The following is a 13,282-nucleotide window of genomic DNA, read 5'->3' as shown; positions in this document are numbered from 1 at the left end:
CCCCTTTAGTAAAAAACGAATGTGTCAGCAGTTATTAGACTGTTATATCTGTTAGCAGACTAAAGGCATCTTATTAGACATAGAGCTATTACATTTGTCATATGTATACTTTAAAAGATAAAAATGTTTATATCTCAAATTTTTTTAAAAAAAGATTTAATTAATTAAAAATTAAACAAGATTTTGTGCTATTTTTTGTGACATCTTCCAAAAATGTATTTCAAAAACGCGATTTTTTGCATGAAATTGAAATTTTTAAACATCTAATAATACGAATTTATGTTTCCTGCAGTTATTTTCTAATTTTCATAAATTTTGAAAAATATTTTAAGTACTTTTTAACAATAGTTTTTACTGTTTTATGAAATTCAAAGCATGTCTCGTAACCTCAAATATTTTATGAAGGTTTATTTCCATTATTAATAATGGAGGACTCATTTTTTACATATTGAATAAGTTTCGTTTTAAAAGAAGCATTTTTTATTTTTATTTATTTATTTTTGCAGTTTTATGTTAACAACAGTTCAAATTTAACTTCAGAAGTAAACAATGATGAAAATCTTTTACAGTTCATCCATTCAAAGCACTAATTTTCCTTATATTAATAACTAAAAATATAATATTAATCTTTAATCTTAAAAATTAACTTACTTGTTGTAATATATACTGAAGTTTTTAATTGAACACTAACTGAATGCTTTCAAAGATGATATGCAAATTATACAACACATTTAGTGGTACACATAAAGCTCTAATATTTAATGTTTCTTCTCATTTTAATTATATATTTATATTTGATTAAATTTCAATTTAGAAAGAAATAAAGCAATTGAAATAATTTCCGCTTTAAATTAGAGCTCAATTTTTAGGTCAGGCCACAGAGAAATTACAAGTGTCGAGAGTAAATAATATAATACTGCGAAAGTTTCGAAAATAAAAATATTTTGTAGAACTATTAATAGCATACAGAAGATTTAATTGGAAATTTTAGGAACAAACTATTCCGAAGACCCAACTAGTCAACCAAAGGCAGCGAGTATTAACTGATATCGTTTTATGAAATAATTAAAGAATTAAGTCTCATTGTAGGAGTTTCATTATCAAGCCAGTGGATTGAAAATTTCTTATTCATTTTTCATAAATGTTCCACAAATCAATAAATGCTGCTTTTTATGTCTAATAATGTTTATGCACAAGTAATAAAATGTATAAGAGGAAAAATTTGTTTTCCAAATGTTATTAAAATAGACATTAATAGAAAAAATTCTTATAAAAAACTGATTACATGTAAGTGAAGGAGAAAAAAAAAATAGTTTTATTAAATGTAAGGATTATTTCAGTTTGAATTTCTTTCAGTTTGTGTTACTGAATATTTATAATTATTTTTATGCAAAACAATTAATATTACGCTTCTTTAAAAAAAGAACTAATTTTTTATTACTCCTTTTTTTTTCAGATTATTTTCTCAGTATATAAAACACATTACAAACTGACAGGAAAAAAATTAAATGATCGAAGCTAAATCAATAAAATTGGCATTTCTATCTAAGATTAAGTCGATTTTGAAAATTTAACTATTAAAGGTAAAAGTTTAGTTATTTTTTTTCTTCATAAAAGTGTTCACATATTTGAATATTACAGAGTAATTATAATTATAAATTTTTCTTTTTTGTGAGTAAAATCGTTTCCTGATATGTCAAGATATCTCTGATTCTGTCATAAATGCTGTATACCAGAATAATGTAGGAATGTACTTTTACTGATTTTTTTCTGGATAGCTGCATTTTGTTCTTGCTACAAATTCATCACTGGACTGAAATTGTTACAAAAAATGTATTTTCTAAAAAATATAAATGAACTAAAATTGACGAATATTTTCACTAACCAAATATATATGTATGTAAAATTACTAATAATACAAATTATATTTGACTCTGAACTAATTAATAAAACTGCACGCCATCATTGTGATTTCCTGGCGAATTTCAAGGGGAAAAACATTTAAAGCTACATCTCAAAATAGCTTGCCATTAAAAAAAATGGTTTTATGAATATCAAGGGCTTTATTGTCATTTGTTGTTTATCAAATTTGAAATTTCATGGATAGGGCCATATTTTATTTACCAAAAGGAGATCTTAAGCTCTTAAACGGCACATGCGTATTTATCATAGAGGCATCGAATTATCACTTTTCAAATTTATAAGCTTAAATTAAGTCCTTCAAATATAATATATTTCGGTATAGAATTTGCGTATAATTCGCAATATAATTATTCGTTGAATTCATAATTGATTGACCCAAAAATCTAGTTCTGAAACAGAAGGTGTTATTTAATTGGATGGTAAAAAACAGTTAAGGGGTTAAATCCTAATTAAAATATTTTACACAGAGACACTTCATCAAATATAATTGCAAATCATCGCTGATCATCAATTTTTAAAAAATTTCAAACATATGACATGGAAATATGACATCTTAATAATTGTAATGAACATCATCACAACATCAATTCTTAGAATAAATACATAATTTTATATAAATATTCTCTCCATCTAGTTCAAATTTTAATGTTGAAGACCGAATCCATACAGGCAGTAAAAAAAATTTGTTCCAATAAACTCTTTTCATCAGTGTACGAATAAGGTAGCATTGACCAAGTACTACTACCACTAAGCATTACAGTATCACCTCCTTCTGTGGAATCTCCATTCACCACCCTGTTGATAGTTAAATTATGCTATACTTATGGATCACCAAATGTGCGATGGTTAGATTAATTACTTATGATTAACAAATCTCCCAATCACTTCAAAACATAGAGGGAGGGGTTCCAGTTTTTCCCCCTTTAAAATTCTCGTTTAAAGGGACATTTGAGATTTTGACTAAATCGGAAGTGCCCAGTTTGTAGATCAAGACCCAGTTGATTCTTTGTTGGATCATGACATGACGTTGAATGTATTATGCAAGAATGTGAGGTGGGCTAAAAATCTTTAGCCCACATCACATGCTTGTATTTTTTGTAAAACTGCATTTAATAATAAATATTTTTTCTATAGAAAAATTTCTTTTTGTCCTATAGAATTTTAAAAAAAGAATGTATGTTGTACGTTTCTAAAAACATTCATTGCGCCGAGAATGAAATTATATTTGCGGTGAAATACAATGTTCTAAAATTATGGGACCTCCAGATCAAATTTAAAGACTAAGGGTTAAAAAGGAAAAAAAAAAATGCTGGATTTTATTTTTTATATTTCTTTTGCAATTAAAAAATGTAACAATTAGAGCTCAGTTGATAAAAATTTATTAAAAGCTTATTTTTCAAATTAAAAATCTCTCTTTTTTTTAACCCCTGAAAAAAAAATTTTAACAATCTTTATTCTCTCCTATCTCGACGATCATACATAGTAAATCTGATAGTTTTGTTTCTAGTTTCAGGCGAAACTAATTCTTCCTGAAACTGGGCGAATTATTATTTTTTTTTCCGTAACAGAAATATAATTTTAGGAAATGGTAATTCCATCCACTAATGCTGACAGTTGGTTGCTTCAGTTCTTGCTTATATATCATTCCTCTCCTTTCAGCACTATTAGACTCTTGCATTTCTCTAAGGGATGGTGCACAGAAAGACGAGCGGTTATTACGTTTCCGGATTCTGCGAATAATTTGAGTTTATCTCTGTTGCTAAATGTAAATATTTCCTCCTTTCATCTTTCCTCTCGCCCCTTTTTTGATATTGTAAACTCCTCCTGACATATGCGCAAAACGCGTTTATGTATGTATATATATTACACACACACATATGGTGTATGTTATGTATAAACTGTGTCTCTGTGTGTGTAAGAAAAATTTCTAATTATTCTGTCTTCTAAATATAATTTTCTAATCCTTTACTTCTAAGTTGTACATGCACTCATTTTTCCCCGGAACCCCAAATGTTGTGTCAGAAAACTTTTCTGAAAAAATATAAGTTCAAAGTACTTTCTTATGGTCTTTTTTTTTCCTTCTGCTTGCTTCCCTCTTATTTGATTCACGGTATTATGCCTTTTTTAAAAAAATCCGGATAATAATATAGTCCATAAAAAGTAGACTATATAGTTAAATTATGAAAAATAAAAATTGTAAAGAAACGTCTGTTTCTTCAAAAGAGTTTTAAACCTCTCTCTCTCTCTTTCAGAATCAAATTCAGTGGTATAACGTGATACCATGAAATCTCATTAATATTAGAATGAGCCTTTCGACAATAAAATTCATAGTTAATTATAATATACTTTATTATTTGAGACACAGTATTTTTTGATAGATTTGATTATTTTTCTGTCATAGGGATTAGGATAGTAGCAGTGTGTTCGCCTTTGTAATTATAATGCATTTTATACGGACCAATATCATTTTGCCAACCTTGCCATCCATAAAGTTATAAAGTTTATTACCTTTATAAATAGTAAGATAAATCTAAGCTAACTGAATTGATAATTCCTCATTTTTTTATAGAAACATATATAATTTAGACATAATTATCTATTTTCATAATTATTAAAAAATGAAACATTAGGAAATTAATATTAGTTAAATGTAATGATTTATTCAAAAGCTGCACAAAATTAGGAAGATATACACTAAAATTTTCTAATTTGAAAAAGAATTATAAAACATATTCAAAATGATGGGATAACATTATAGTAAAAATCACAGATCTATAGCGTAAGATTTTTGTATTCAAGATCTTGAACTATAGATCTATAGTCTCTTATATTACGCTATAGATCTGTGATTTTTACTATAATGCTATACCACCATTCTAAATATGTAATAAAAAGTATAAATGAATTAGAGCTATAATTTTTGTAGTAAATGTACCATTCTAATACAAATTACAGAATTTAATTATTTATTTAAATAATATAAAATGTTATAATTATTGAAACTTAGTACATAATCATTCCTTTCAAAAAGTCTTTCCTTGCGAAATTTTTTTTCCCTTTTTATTGTTATTCACAAAACAATGCAAATTTTGTTTGAAATTGTTAATTAAAAAAAAACACATTTTTGAAACATCTTTTGCATATATAGAGACAATGTATTTCAAATTTTGCCTTAAACACCAAATTATTTAAATTGTCTTGAAATTTTGCAATCAATTAATTAGATGAAGCATCTTACTTAGGGTATTTATTATTATTTCTTCAATATTAAAGTACTAAAAATACTCAAAATATTAATACTTGCCCAAATCATTTTTGTCTTTTAAATCTATTACTACTTTGAACTAATTTAATAATATTCCTATGCAATCAAACAATTTTTAAATCAAAAAACAAAAATTAAATTAAAAAATATTTATTAAATTTTAAAAATAAATATAAAATAACATCTTATAAATTAGTAAATATTAGTAATTTTTTAATTGATGCACGAAGACGCCCTTGAAAGCGAAGCATTCAGCAAGTAAAAATATTCCGTTCAAGAAACGCAGCTGAACATTTGATGTGTTTGAAACTTTTTAAACATTACTGATGGCTACTTCGATTTCTGCAGATATTAAAATATAAACAATTTCGTCAACTGAGCAAAATAAATATTCAGTGCGTTATTATTCACTTTATTTTGATTATAAATCTTATTTTAAAAATTCACAAAATAAATATGTCATTTTTTCAATTTATAATATCAATACAAATCGATACAAAGGTGTTGATCTAAAATTTCTGCAATGAAGTTTTTGTACATATTTCTTCTGTTTCGTAACACACATACATTATACATATTACTGATGCATCAAGTATAACAATTAATTATCACACAAATTTCACGTGCTCAAATTTATTTATTTTTTTCCTTTTGAGCCACAATCAAAGTAATAAAAAAAAAAGAGTATCACTAAAATTCTTGGGTTTTTTTAAAAAGCCTTATAAATATTGATTAATAAAACTGAATAATATATTATGAAATCAAATTATATATTTGCATCACTTTGAATTTGAATTTAAAATGCTGAATTATTCTTTTTCAGAATTTCTTAAGGAAGAATCAGAATTTAATATATTCAAATGAACGTTTCATAATTTATTTAATTCACGATTATAAATTATTGCATTTTATAACAATTTTAAAATAAAAAAAATAGTATCATTAGAAGCTTTTTTAAATTATACTTCTGACATATTTTTTAACAATAAATAGAATTAAAAAGCATTTAAAATCAAAATATAAAATGTTTTAATTCCAAGTATTTTTAGTTCATTTTTATATATATAATAAATAGGCATTCGAATTTATCAAAATCCATAAAACGAATAATAGAAAATAAAATCTTACATCATTTCCTAAATAAATTGGGGGTTTTGTATTTACCAATTTTTTTAAGATAAAAATTCATCAAGATTTTATTTTTGTTGTAATTTTAAATTTAAAATCAAAATGCGATTTAAGAAGAAACACTCTGAACAAATTTATAAAATATATAATTCAACAACTCATCAAAATTTTATTTTTGTATTAATTTTAAATTTAAAATCAAAATGCGATTTGAAAATAAACACTCTGAACAAATTTCTAAAACATATTATTCAACAATTCATCAAAATTTTATTTTTGTTGTAATTTTAGACTTAAAATCAAAATGCGATTTGAAAATAAATACTCTGAACAAATTTATAAAACATATTATTCATTAATGAATTTGTGTCTCTTTCAATATAAAAATAGATTTCGAATTCAAAAACGTAAACATTCGATTTCAAATTCAAAAACAAACGTCATGTTCTGTCATCGCATCCGGCAGTTTACAATTTCAGCTCCCTCCAACAAAACAAAAACACACATCGAAAAGTTTTCTTCCAGACCACGTGACTAAAAGTCCGAATCACAGACACCCCCTCACCAACAGAACTTTCATTTTCGAAAAACTTGAATAAAATTCAGCGAAACTCCAAAAATCGCACCAGCCGAAAAAATCATCAAACGCCCGCCATTACTGCGAAACAACAACTTCACAGTCTTCTTCATCGCTAATTACCAACGCATGCACAGTTTAATTAAAATACTGGAACATCGGAGATTAAAAACACTGTTTTAACTTACGCACGGCGACGAATCAACCCAGGAAAATTCATTGCAGTACAATAAACAACCCTTGTCATGGTTAGTTGTTTATTTTTACACCAAAATCTCGTAATTAAAAGAATAAAAATAGAACTTACCTCACGCGCAGACCATGTAAATGAGCTGCCATCTTTGTCGGCCATGTTAGTCAGTCGGTGTCCAAAGGGTGACTCCGTCGTTAGGGGAAATCTCATCCTGTTGGTAGGGGTGGAAATTGGGGATGCGGAAGAGAGGGTAAGAAAAGGGCTAAAGCATATGCGCTTTCATCCAATGGAATCGAAGGATGCTCTAAAAAGAAGGGGGTTTAAAGGGGTTAGAAGTTTTTTCAAACTTTCACACACCGTTGTAACACCTTTACTTTAGAAGTTTTATAAGAAATTTCCAGGAGGCCATTTCTCTTCATCGATATTGCTCAATCTCCATAAATTTCATGTAATCTTTTAAATTTTGGAATTTTTATTGGAACAAACAAATATCATAATTAAAATTTACTATTTTTTAAGTTAATAGGCAAAATTTAGATAAAAGAGACATTATTTATAAAAGTTCATTAAGGTCCTGATATCTTTTTCATCATCAATAAACAATTGAAAACAATTTGCTAAAAATCTTTTATTTATTTTTATTATGTATATTCCTTAGTGGTAAAATCAAATTTTTCTGCTGTTGTTAGAAGGAAATCTATTATATCCCTCTCATTTTGCTAATAATAATTTTCATAAAAAGTATATTAATATATAAATAAAACAGGGTATTTTATTTTCTTACCTTTTTTGATAGAAAACGAATAAAATTACTTTGAACAAGATATTTAAAGATAACAGACAAGCTATTTGAACTTATAAGTTGCAGATTTTTCTAGTTAGCATTCATTTTAGTGTAATACAAATCAACTCCTGTTTCTTGACATCCTAATACTTAATTTAACGATAAATATTAAAGATTTCATCAAACATAAATTAATAAAAAAATAGTAAATTCTGATTTGCATATCGAAATTTGCTGGTCAATCTGAACATACAATTATTTCTTATTGCTTACTTTTTCGAATATTTTACTCTTCCGAATTTTTACTCTAAAAAATAAGACTATCAGAAAGATATTCAAAGTTGTAATGTAAGAAGTAATTTTATGCATAAAATCCAAAATTTCCATGTTAATTTTCTGTTACGGTACAAGATATCCATTTATACATGCTCAGACTAGAAGGTGACTTTTATATTCTTCAGAAACCCGAAACAACGAATTTTTAATCTAATATAAAAAAAAAAACTCTCTTAAGACTATCAGGAAAATATTTGCGGAAAAAGTAATTTTATGCATAAAATCGAAAATTATTCGCTGTTACGGTACAAGATATCCACTTCAACAAGCTCAGACTATACTTGAAGGTGACCTTTAAACTCTTCAGAGGCCTAAACTGCTGAAACCATGAAAATACTGATCATGCAAACAACATATGCAACGAATTCCTACCCTGAGAGTAAAACCTATATCCACGTGCAGAACCGAGTAACGTACACCAAGAACCAACGAAGAACGTGCATGGATGGCTACCAAGGCAATGGGATCCAAGGTAGTCCGTTAGACACTTGTCAAGGAAAGAGGCACCTTCACTTGCCTGACAAGGGAGGGGCCCGGGAAAGTTTAGGGAGTCAGGAGGAGGGGGGCAAAGAAAAGAAAAAGTCAAAGGTTGCGTAATAGGAGGGGAGAAAGAAGCAAAAGAAGAAAGTGAACCGTTATATGTACCCCCTTTATGGTCTGGGGGAAGGCGTCTAAGAAAGGGAGGCGCTCTTGACCTTGGAACCCCCAGTGGGGCAGGAGTGATTCAAGGTTGTATTGCCTGAGATCCCACGCGTATTACTTCACGATGTTTGGAGTGCTCCATCACATTGTGTACTAACTTTTTCTTCTGCACCTGCTTCGAAATAAGAAGCAGTTGAATGATTACTCTACTAGTGTCCTTTTCTGAAAAGCCTTGAAAAGGATAAATAGGTTATCATTTTTTATACAACAATACACAAATTGCTTTCGATTTTCATAAAAGAAAATAAGAATGAATTGCTTTAACAGTGCATGCATTGTGTTTACTATACATTTACATATAATTTTTATATTAAAAAATAAAATAAACTTTCAATTATATTTAGAAAAAAGATTATCGCAAATGCTTTTAATATTCCTAATTTGAAATAAATTGGATTAAAAATATAGCATGCACCTACTAAAATGTAAAAAGGATTTTGTTTTTAAAGCATTTATGATGTTTGAATTAAATTACAGCTACTAGATAATTTCTTCTACAGCAATTATAACTTTTTAGATATAATTCATTCCTCTAACACTTTTTTAATAAAGCGCAATACTTATCATTTTACTCACATTTCAGGGGTTAAATCATCTACCAAATAGTTAATATTGTTTCATGAAAATAGAATTGAAAAAGTCAAAAATTGTTCGATTTGATTAATTTTATAATATAATAATTTATTTATAATATAATTTAATATATGCACTTATAGTGCATATATTAAAATTTTAAAATATCTGAACTTGGCCGATCGAGTCATATAGTTAATGACATTAAATTAGAAAATATTAACTAATGACAAACTCATTTTAATTTTTAAAGATAATTTGTTTTTGACTAACATCTTTTAAAAAAATGTATTGCATATTATCTTGACAAATATGATTCTATACATGCATTACATGCAAGCACATGAAAATACATATGTATCAAAGTATCATTTCCAGTCATATGCGGCATTCGTTAATGCATTGTAACGGTATATGCACTGCTACCACCGAATTCTACTTATGTGGAAGTTCTTCTGTATGCAAATGCCACCATACTTTGTAATAATGTTTTTTTTTTTTTTCCTAATAAACCCTAATACCTTTTTAATACCCCATTATTTCAATATTTTTTAAAGCCAGATAGGGAAATAAAGGAAGCATATACAGCTTTTCTTCTGTCCGAAAATGTAGAGAACAGTTCAGAAGAATTTTTGTTAAGATTTAAGGTACACATTTATAAATAATTTCAATGTTACTTGAAAAGAGAATGTTCATTGATGGCATACAAAAACTTAGTATGAATCGGTAACAATTCCCGCTGAAATGGCATTTGATATTATCTAAGGTTTTTGGTAATTATGCTAAATTCTCTGTTAATTGTCCATCACAAAGCCGCTTTGCCTTATTGATAATAGGAATTTCATAAAAATTTCAGTTAATTACTTCATTTTTAATTTATTCATTCTCTCTTGCGCGCTTTTTTTTTTTTTCGTAATACAAAATTTTTTTCATGGAAACCACCTTTTCCTTAAATATAATAGGTGATATTTTATTTTCTATTATTTATAATTTCTAACTTAATCGAATTCAATTGTTTAAATAATATGATGTATAATTTAACGAGTACTTGCAGGTACAGGCAGTTGATAACTAAATCATGCATTTTATCTGTCAACTTAAATTTATTTATTATATCCCAGATTTTGGCACTGATGATTCAAAGATTCGGAATGATTTAATTCTACTTTACATTTCTCTAAAAATAATGCACCAATTACAATTGACATAACTTATAATTAAATTTAAATTTCAGTCAAAAACTGGTGTTCTGCCAATTTATTGTAGTAGGGTCAGTGAGTTTATATATAATGAGTCTGTGAGTTAATTTATAATATAGCGTGTCAAAGCTTAATGCTATTTCGAACTTAGTTTTTTATTTTGAGTACCATTGTTTTATTACTTTGCTAGTTGGAAAAGAACTCTTAAAGAAGTTGTAGCCTATTACATTTATTGTGGAGAATAACTTTAGTATAAAAACCCGAACTGTTTACTTTATGGCTAAAAACTTTGTCAGAATAAAACCGTCAAAATTTTAAAATACGAGAGACAACTTTAGCGTTCAAAGGAGGAGTGGTCTCCGGAAAATTATCTTACATACTATCTGATAAGAGCCTTATCTACCTTCCTCTACCTTCCAAATTAATTATTGATAAAGGATAGTTAAGAATCTTTATATAGATCTTCGGCGCGAATCTAGCATTTTTATTGAATCTATTGTAAAAATATATAATTTGGACGCTTTTTTTTTCTGGCCGATTCATACCAAAATTTGACACGAAACTGCAATTATAATCGCAAGATAACTTTCTGAATTTCATTGATTTAAATCACCACGTTTTAATGCAGGTTGAAAGTGTAGATCGACAAATGGATTTTGCACAACTTTCAAAAGCATTTACGTTTAGATGCTAAATCTGTGTACCAAATTTTATCTATTTGGTTTTGTGTATTTTGTACTTATCGAGTTCATTTGTACATGAACAGCCAGACTAATAGACTTCCTGTGAAAGGTACATTCAAGATTTGACAGAACTCTACACTTTTGGTCTTATTCCCGTATTCCAAATTTCTAATAACTGGCTCAAAGCATTTTTGAGTTATCGCGCTCACAGACAGACAGACAGACAGATAATAGAATAATGTGTTTAGCTGACTCGGGGAGGTCTGGAGATTCGTCAAATTCTTGATGTCGAATTTTTTGATAATTCAAATACTTCCTCTATAATTCGTAGAGGAGAAATTTAAAAAAAATAAAAATAAAAAAGTAGCTAAAAAATTGGCAAAGTTATCTTTAAGCACACTTTGATGAGAAACAGAAGAATGAATGGAGATGTCAGAGATTTTCAATTTTCCCATTTTGTTCATATATACAATGTATTTCACAATTATTTGAAATTGCAATTTATTTCGCATTTCTCCATGACTAAAGTGGAAAATATTTTCTCTAAGATCACATTTATTTATTTTCTTTGCTCTTTTTTTTTATCGAAAAAAATTTCATACCCTAATATGCAAATGAGACCTTCCATTTCAATCAAACTTTTTTTCTTTTTTAGTAAAAATTTTTGCTCTCATTCAAGAAAATTCTTTGAGGAGTTCTAATACAGTAACTTTGAATTATATAACCCGATTTGTTTATAAGCCGTATTTCAAAATATGGTGCGATAACCAAATCCTCTTTTAGCAAAACTTCTTAAAATCCCCGGCCATATAAACTTTAAATCACTGAAATCAGTTGCCCGTAACACTGAGATAACAGGCGCTCGATTCTAATGCTGTTTTTGTAAGTTAGCGTGAATCTGAGATAAGAAGGCTATTCTTATATTTCAACATCATTAATTCTCAATACAATGTGATATATTTCTTAGCTTTCACTTTTTTCCCTTGGATGCCTTGTTTTTCCAGTTATCAGAAGAGACTTTTGTCTATTTACTTCGCTTATCAGTTCTGATTTGTAGTGAAAAGACACATACAGCTAAGGCAGATTTTTTTAAAGAAAACGTAGGTATTGATTTTGCCTGAAGTCGTATTTTACAGAAATAGGAACTAAATAAAAGAGAGATTTAACTACAAGTTTGTAACAAATTTACACATTTAATATATACATTATAATCAATAGTTTTATCATCTAATGTTTGATCTACATTAAATTTTGAACAAAATCCGTCAAGAAGTTGACTATATGTCCGTCTATACTTTTTGCATGCATGTAAATGGAGTAATTCGCAAATGCAATTATTTGATTAAAAGAAATGTAGCATGTGATCTTATTACAAAAATTGTTGTCATGTGCCAAATTTTGACTTCAGATATTGGAGGAAAGAATGCTCAAAATGCACGCTCATGTTTCTTTACTGTATTACGAAGCACAAAATTCTCATGTGTCGAACTCTGAAAATAAAAACCTGAGTTCTGTAACTTTGAAGCAAAGTTCAAGTTTCATAAACTTATGCGGTGAGAGAGGGATTGAGATAATACCTTTATAAGAGTGTATACAAGAAATTTTGTTGGAGAATGCTCCCCCTGGGTTAGTCTTTATATAATAATTAATAATATAAATATCATTATTACTTAAATTCAATTATATTAAAATTCATTATCAGGTGGCACAATAAATATGGCATCAAGATTAATTAAAGTAGTCAATCAAATAATTGTTAAGTGTTAAAAGAATTTATTTTTATTAACAACTGACAATTGTGCAATACTTGAAAATTTCAGTCCGTCAGAAAATGAATGAAAGCGAAAGGTACCAAAAAATCATCACGAATATCAAATAGAATGAAGAAGTTATTGTTCATTATTTTTATTCTCAAGGGA

The 13,282-nt window shown here is 27.7% G+C and overlaps 1 long non-coding RNA gene across 2 annotated transcripts in view; it reads right to left on the bottom strand.

Moving 5' to 3' along the window:
* LOC129964049 (uncharacterized) overlaps nucleotides 1-8,654 on the bottom strand; it is a 134,971-nt gene extending 126,317 nt beyond the window's left edge. The window contains exons 1-2 of one of the 2 annotated variants that reach the window (XR_008784055.1): nucleotides 8,579-8,654; nucleotides 7,201-7,390 (exon numbers count right to left, since the gene is read on the bottom strand). This is a non-coding gene — a long non-coding RNA (uncharacterized LOC129964049). Of the gene's footprint in view, nucleotides 1-7,200; nucleotides 7,391-7,870 lie in introns of both variants that reach the window. The other variant, XR_008784056.1, reaches the window with a different exon arrangement.
* Nucleotides 8,655-13,282: the final 4,628 nt, after the last annotated feature.

The sequence above is a fragment of the Argiope bruennichi genome, chromosome 3 (assembly GCF_947563725.1).
Source record: "Argiope bruennichi chromosome 3, qqArgBrue1.1, whole genome shotgun sequence".
Taxonomy (NCBI): Eukaryota; Metazoa; Arthropoda; class Arachnida; order Araneae; family Araneidae; genus Argiope; species Argiope bruennichi.
Note: the sequence above shows the minus strand (reverse complement) of the source record. Positions and strands in the feature narration are given on the sequence as shown.